The sequence below is a fragment of the Drosophila mojavensis genome, unplaced genomic scaffold (genome assembly GCF_018153725.1).
Source record: "Drosophila mojavensis isolate 15081-1352.22 unplaced genomic scaffold, ASM1815372v1 contig_136, whole genome shotgun sequence".
NCBI lineage: Eukaryota > Metazoa > Arthropoda > Insecta > Diptera > Drosophilidae > Drosophila > Drosophila mojavensis.
In genome coordinates, this window is record NW_025318667.1 from 4,437,418 (window position 1) to 4,444,981 (window position 7,564).

Consider the following 7,564-nt stretch of genomic DNA (forward strand, 5'->3'; position numbering starts at 1 on the left):
TTCCCCTGGCATTTCTTCTGCTTCTGTTAGTTGCAGTAAATTTTTTCGTTTCATTTTTAATTTTTTCTTCCATTTCCTTTTGTTTGCTTTGTTGACTCTGCTTCCAATTGGAGTTCAACTAACCTTTTAAACAAACATAATTATGGCTCTCAAGTGGAAAATAGAGACCCTCTGTCTCTCACTCTCTCTCCCTCTCTCTCCCTCTCGTTCTCTCTCCCCCTCTCTCTGTCTTGCCCTATCTGAATCATCTCTCTCTTTCCCAGTTGCATTCAATATACGTTTTCCTTATAAATATACAATTAATCTCTTGTTTCTCTCTCTCTATCTCTTACTTCCTCGCTCATTCTTTCTCCTTCTCTCTGCTACTTTCTCTCTATCGCTCTGTCATTATTTCTTACTCTCTCTCTCTCACTTTCTCTTCGTTTATCTCGCTCTCCCTTTTTTTCTTTCTTTCTCTCTCTCTCTTTCTCTCTTTTACTCACTCTCTCTCAACTCCTTCCACGTTCTTCCTTAATGAGCGATAGCTGCAAACCTTTTACTATATTTACCAAATATATGTATGTAATGCTGATGATATATTGCCCAAGCACTAGAGGTATTCCTTGTAGGCCTGTCGCCTTCTTTCCATTGGGGAATAATTTGAGGCTTTGAGCAGCTGCAGATGCTATTGATTTCATTGAATGAGCGATTGTCAAAAGCTTGAACGGACGCAGTTGACACCGATGGGGAAATCGATAAAAGCCAAATCCAGTGCACAAATTTTTAAAATAATAATTCAATTCAGAACAGCAATAAAAGCCTTGTTCCGGGCATAAAACTAGTTGAACTGAAAGTTGAGATTTGTGTTTTCACACTTTTAGAATTTGACATTTTCTCTTCTTTTACCTTTGCCTTTTCCTTTCCCGCCTCCCCCACTCTCTCCTCGCCGTCCATCTCAATCTATATGTGCACTGTGCTGTGTGAGCGAGCTGAGCATTTGGCTCCAGTTTCATCCACTTCAAATAGCAATGAAAGCAAAAGTTTTTAATCAGTTATGTAAATTTGTTTGGCCCCCGAAACTTTGTCGAGCTGTCAAAGTCGCCTCAACGCAATATTTAATTGACTTTTATATTATGCATCTATACAACGGTATATATATATATGTCCGAATTTATATATATATATATATATATAATATATATTCATCTGAAAAGGTCGCCAGCGATAAGCGTTTTCCATTTCTCTTCGCTTATTCACACGAAAATTTCATCTGAAAATGGCAGCTCAGCTGATTCATTTTTATTGCCTTTTTACCTTTAATTTTTGTTCACATTTTACGCTATTCATTTATATGAATTTTATTATATACTAGCAGTCCCAGCAAGCGTTGCATTGCCCTACCCTTATTTGATCTGGCCGAATTCTGTCTACTAACCAAATTAAAATGTGAGCATGCGGTAGGCCTCGTTTTTGCCATTCGACTGAATACATCCAGCATCGAGTAATCCCAAAGACGTGTTGCTTAACAATGTAATTTATTAGTGACCGAATTTTTTGCCTGAAAACCCGTGCGGTGATGTCGTGTCGATCACTTGATGTTTGTCCGGGAAGCAGCAATTGAATAATTTCGATCCATTTCGGGTTACATGTAAATGTAATGAATAGATCTGGCCGACCATAATGACGAACATATGTCATTGCATCTTGCGCATATTCATGCATATGACGCGGGCTACCTGTGTATGTCGCTGGTAAAATAGTCAATCGACCAACATTTTCAGAATCTCCGTCTGTAATTATTGCATCGCGTAAATGAATATACTCTTCCGAACGCAATTTAGCTTGATTCAAACGGATGAAAGTCAGGCGCTCCGTTTCGATTTTCACGTACATGTCAACGCAGTATTGTTGAAACAGTCGACGAAATCGCAACAAATAATTGTCAGAATTTTCACGAATCATCAAACGATATGCGTAATAATTCATAGAACTAACCTTCTTGCCAGTTTCCTCACCTGAAACAAATGCAGTAAAAATTGTATTTTAGAGCCCCTAATAGGTTTACGACTCTTACAGCTACTCTCTACTAAATTAAGAGTGATAACTTTTTTTGTGTACCAAAAGCAAACAGAATAAAATGTATATATAAAGTTAAAATGAAAACAATGATTGATCTTACCATTCAATGGATTTATCATTTTGATATTAAAGTGATATCCATCGTCTCCTTGCCAAAACATCAGCGGGTATTGTAAAGCGTCATATGAACGGTGCGTTTCAGATATTCTTTGTAGTTGCGCAGCACTGCGTCGTGTAAGCACAATATCGCGTGCTTCCAAGCTTTCACCAACAATCAGGATTGCCACTTCATCGATTGTTGGAGCATTAAATGTGCGTTCATGTGCTCCAGCTGGTCTTTTATCTGCTCTGATTACTACTTTATAGTCATCACTTGGCATGCGCTCTAAAGCAGTCTTGAACAGCTTGACCAATGCATGATGTTCATGAAGCATTTGCTGCAAATCTTGGAGAATTGCTCTTTTCATCGCAGTGTTGATTTCTTGGCGCCGATCAAGTTGCTCTTCCATATTGCCCATGAAGTATATTTGCAAGAATTTGTGCTGTTCATCTTCAATAGGTTGCAATGATCCAATGCGATGGCAAATCTGGCCTTGAATCTTTACATTCAAAGCCATAGTTATAGTTAGATTTACAAACACTTTTTACAGAAATCTAACCAACTACATTATCCCAAATAAGAAAATAAAATTTTTAACGTAAATTACCTTAAATGTCGGATTATATCCGTGTTCTTCAATAATTTCCGCCCCAAATGAAGTCATTTGGAAACAGGCATTGTATTTTTGAGTGTTCGCTAGAAAATGTCGTGATTCTAGTGTTTCGCCATAAAGCAGGGAACGCAATGGCTCTGGTGGCGAGACCACTAATGGCAATGTCACTTTACCACTAAGGCAGCACAAACCGGGCGTTTCACCAGCAAACTTCAATGCGCCACAATGCTGGCAAACAACGTCCATTGGACCAATGCAAACTAAACGATTCAAGCTGTAGTCAATGGTACAATCATATCGAAACGCTGCTCGATTCAAATCAATCCTTGAACCATTTCTTATTGCCGTTTCACGGGCTGCCTCTCTTTGAGAAGCACGAATTAAGGCCCTTCTTTGCTGGGTACTAACGCGGCGCCTTTCTCGTTCTTCGTCAGATAATTGACTCGCGGTATTCCGTAGCCTAATTGATCTTCTAGGACGCGGCATTTTCATTAATAGTAATACTGAATATGCACAATCGCACAAAACCACATAAAATATCGAGAAATATAAATAAAAATTATTTACAAAAATAATGTCGAGAAATACAAATATAAATTATTTACAAAAATAATGTCTGAGAAAAACAAATTCAACAATACCTACCTGAACTTTCGAGATATTTTGCTTTTGTCCGTATGCGTATTGTTTTTCAAAAATTTTTTTTTTAACAAATGTGCTTTTTTATGAATAGTCAGGTTCGCCTGAGGCTGTGCCGTAGACTGACTGACTACATTTGTTTATTTACTTCTACACTATTGTCAAAACTGTCACTGTTACCAAGCCTACTGGGTATAAAAAAAATTTGAACATTTGGGGAAAAAACCGCGTTTTTCAAGTATTCGGCAAATTTTTTCAGTATTTTTAAGACCCTATACTAAACTCGTTGCGGAGACAAATCCAACAAATCAAAAACCATGAAAATTGGTTCAGCCCAAATCAAGTTATAAGCAGTCTTCACTTTTACACAACTTTCTTTTATATATATAGATAAGTATCATGATTTTAATGGAATATGTCAAGCTCTCTGCCTATCTCGCTTTCTCTTACTCTACATATCCTTTTCATTCTGTATGTGGGCTCCCTCCCTCTCTCTATTGCTCCCTCTCTTTCTCTCTCTCTCTCTCTCTCTGTCTTTCTCTCTCTCTCTGCCTTTCTCTCTCTCTCTCTCTCTGTCTTTCTCTCTCTCTCTCTGTCTTTCTCTCTCTCTCTCTCTCTGTCTTTCTCTCTCTCTCTCTGTCTTTCTCTTTCTCTCTCTCTCTCTCTCTCTCTCTCTCCCTTTTCATGCTATCTCACTCGTTCTCTATCTGTTACTATCTTTCTTTAACTCCATTGTTGATTAATTTATCGATCTGCTATCGTTATGTTATTACTCTGCTAACTGCATGTTATCTCTCTGCTATCATCATTATATCATATCTCAGTCTGCTGCTCATTAAAGACTCTACATCAGCGCTGTACGCATCTATCCAAATGTTAATCCAATGTTAACGCTCTGCTATTGCTATATGGCACACACATTCGTCATGCCAAATTTTTTTTAAAAGCAACACGTATTAGCTTCTGTTACCTATTTCAGCTTGTAATCAAAAACGCACACAGTTTGAGGCCTGTGAGCCAAAGTTTGGCCCTTTAAAAAACTGTACTCTAACCAAATCTACGCTCCAGATACTGTAGGGCAACAGCCCAACTACAATTGCGCCGAATGGCGGAAGAGAAAATGTTTGAAAGTCTGGGACGGAGCGCTGTTATACCAGCTCCAATTAAAGCTGTTTGATTTAAGCTTTTGACTTTAGAGCTGGATTTGTAGGTCTTGAACTTAAGTCCCGTTATATTATCCATCACTCAACAGAACTGAAAGGTTTATTTAAATCGTCACGCGTTTCCGCAACAGTGGATGCCAGCCAAGCCGCCTTGTTGCACAGTGCGAGGCTCCAAGTCCCAACCAGCCGGGCTGTCTGCTTGTCTGGTTGTCTGGCTGCCCGGCTGCCCGGCTGCCCGGCTGCTCGTCGTCGATTGTTGGCGATTTCCGTGCCAAAGCAAAAGTTGCTTTAACACCGGCGACCCGCACAGTTTTGCCATCAACTTTGACTATATGCTGATATATATGTATATTGTTGTAGCCGTGGCTGTGGCTCTGTGTCTGCGGACTGCATTTGGCTGCTGTCAGCTTGACTGGCAGAGCTGCTGCAATATGCATGATGTGTGTAGAGTCTCTGTCTCTCTCTCTCTCTCTCTCTCCCACTGTCTCTGTCACTGTGCGACCATTAATTGTATAGCCCGAAGAGGCATTGTCAGTGAGCCGGGCCAAGCAGCAGGTAAGCAGCGGCGATAACTCAACGACATTTCATTAGACCATTAACTGTCAACTGCATGAACATGGCAGACCCGTAGGTCATATTCAGAGCAAGCGCTCTCTGGATGAATGTGTTTTGGGGTTTGTTTTTTTTTTTTTTTTTTTCTGCAGCTTATTTTTAAATGCCGCAGAAGGTCGCGAGAGTGGAAGTGGGGAGAGAGAGAGAGAGAGAGAGAGGAAGCGTGAGAGAGCGTGTACAAATTGGTCAGAAAGCTTGATTTATGTTTCAGCACGCAAAGAAATGCCCAGGCGACTCATATTAAAATTAGCTGAAGAAGACCTAGCCAGTGTTGGTAAAGTGCTTGCACAGCAATTTCAGTGCAGTCGAGCATCGAGAGCTGCCTTCGAATTGTCCGCTTGATTGTATTCAAACAATAACTAATTATTATTATTAGCAATTGAACTGGTTGTCGGCCAATTGGGCAATTCAGTGTTGGGCAGTGCTAGTGTGTGCGTTTGCCAACACAGTTTGTGGCAAATGTTACTGCAATTGGTCAACCAAACAAGAAATCAAGCAGCATTTAAAACGGATTCAAACAATAATCTATGCTCTACATGCCCCCACACGCAAATTGTGTAAAGTTGTACATGTGTGTGCGTGTGTGTGTGTGTGTGTGGGTGTGTGTGTGTGTGTGTGTACAACTGTAACAATGTTGTAGCTGGTAACTGTCAAATTGGCTGACAGAGCAGCAGGCGTAAAGTCACTCGGAGAACGGGCTTGCAAATGGAGGCTGGTTATGGGCCCCAGAAATGCCAGAAAGCACACACAAATACACATGCAAACTAACACACCCACACAGGCGTACACCCCCCACACACACACACACACATGCAGTGAGGCTGTCAAACAAATAGTTTGCGTTTTGTTTACTCGGCTTGCTTTTTGGCCAAGAAGTTGCCCACTTGCCTTCCTGTCTGCATATGTGTGAGTGAGTGTGTGTGTGTGTGTGTGAGTGTGCGACTGTTTGTGACTTTTGATTAGGCCGAATGTTTGCATGGCGGTCACAACGTCCGACTCGACGTCCTTGGCAAATACATTTTGACCCAGGAAAACAGTCGGGCCGACCGAGCGTCAGCTGCCGTCTACAGGAGCGCACTGTGGTCTGAATGTGGCCCAAAACTGACGGGCGTGTGGACAGAGACAGCATGCCATTGCACTGCTCTCACTGTTTAATTACCTTCCAGAGACATCGTTTGTATATTAATTGCTTTTCGCATAAAGTGGATCAGAGTTGAAGAAGCTTGAAATTTGGGGCTATATAGAGGAAGTGTACAAGAAATTTAAACTATTGAGACTATATTGAGAAGTGGAGGATTGAGAATCGAAAACAAAATAAATAGCTTCCCCCCTACCACCCCCCTTCTATATATATTACATACATACACCACATTAATTTAATCTGCCGATTGCTAAAGGAAATGATAACAATACAAAACGAATCGAATGTCGATAGTTGGCTAGTGGCTAGTTTTAAGTGTCTTTGCAACACTTTGAGCTGTTGAAAAACTTTTGCTCTTCAGCAGATTAAAACTTTTCTGTGACGTTGACTTTCAGCGTATTCGCAGTGTGAAAAAAGGAAATAAGATTAATAAAATATTTCCAGCTGGGGAGGGAGTATTACAAAACACTGAAAACAATGTATAGAAAATAATAATATATGATAATAGTACTTGGTTTAAATATTTAATTCAATGTAATATGCAAAAATGTATGCATAAAAATTACTAAAATAAAGAAAGTAACTAATTTAATTGCATATTATTTACATTAAATTCTGCATAAATAATAAAAATAAAACAAATAAATAAAATAAAATGATTAATTTAAGCATAATAAATCGGAATATTATATATAATATAAATAAAAGAATTATATTATTTAAAATAATGAAAAAAGTTTTTATTCATTATCAAACTATTTTTTCTTTAATTTAATTTAAGAATATAGATTATTTCCCATTCAATAAATGAAAAATGTTTATTTAAATATTACAAATAATAAAAGTAAGGCAATACAAAATAATTAGTTGCATAACGTCTAATGCAAATTATTAACATTCATGAATAATATAGGACTTTACTTAAATTATAATGAATACTATAATTAACTAATAAGTGTATTATATTACTTGAATATAAAACTAAACAAGTAAGAAAGCTCTAGTCGAGACTACTCGACTACGAGATCCCCTGAACCCTTGGAGTAATAGCTATTTCAATAATTTTTCGCGTCTTTCAGCTTACACAAGAAACACGCACACACACACACACACACACGCACGCACGCACACACAGGCATACATACACACACATACATACACACATACACACACACATACACAAACAATTACATACATATACACACACACAAGCATAAACACGCATGGGCGGCAGTGAG

General features: G+C 38.9%; 1 long non-coding RNA gene across 1 annotated transcript; it reads right to left on the reverse strand.

The window, feature by feature from the left end:
- Positions 1–1,461: 1,461 nt before the first annotated feature.
- On the reverse strand, positions 1,462–2,199 carry LOC122757868. The gene is made up of 2 exons (XR_006358043.1): positions 2,159–2,199; positions 1,462–1,994 (listed from the first exon to the last, which is right to left on the reverse strand). It is a non-coding gene; the product is annotated as an uncharacterized LOC122757868 (long non-coding RNA).
- Between the last annotated feature and the right edge of the window lie 5,365 nt (positions 2,200–7,564).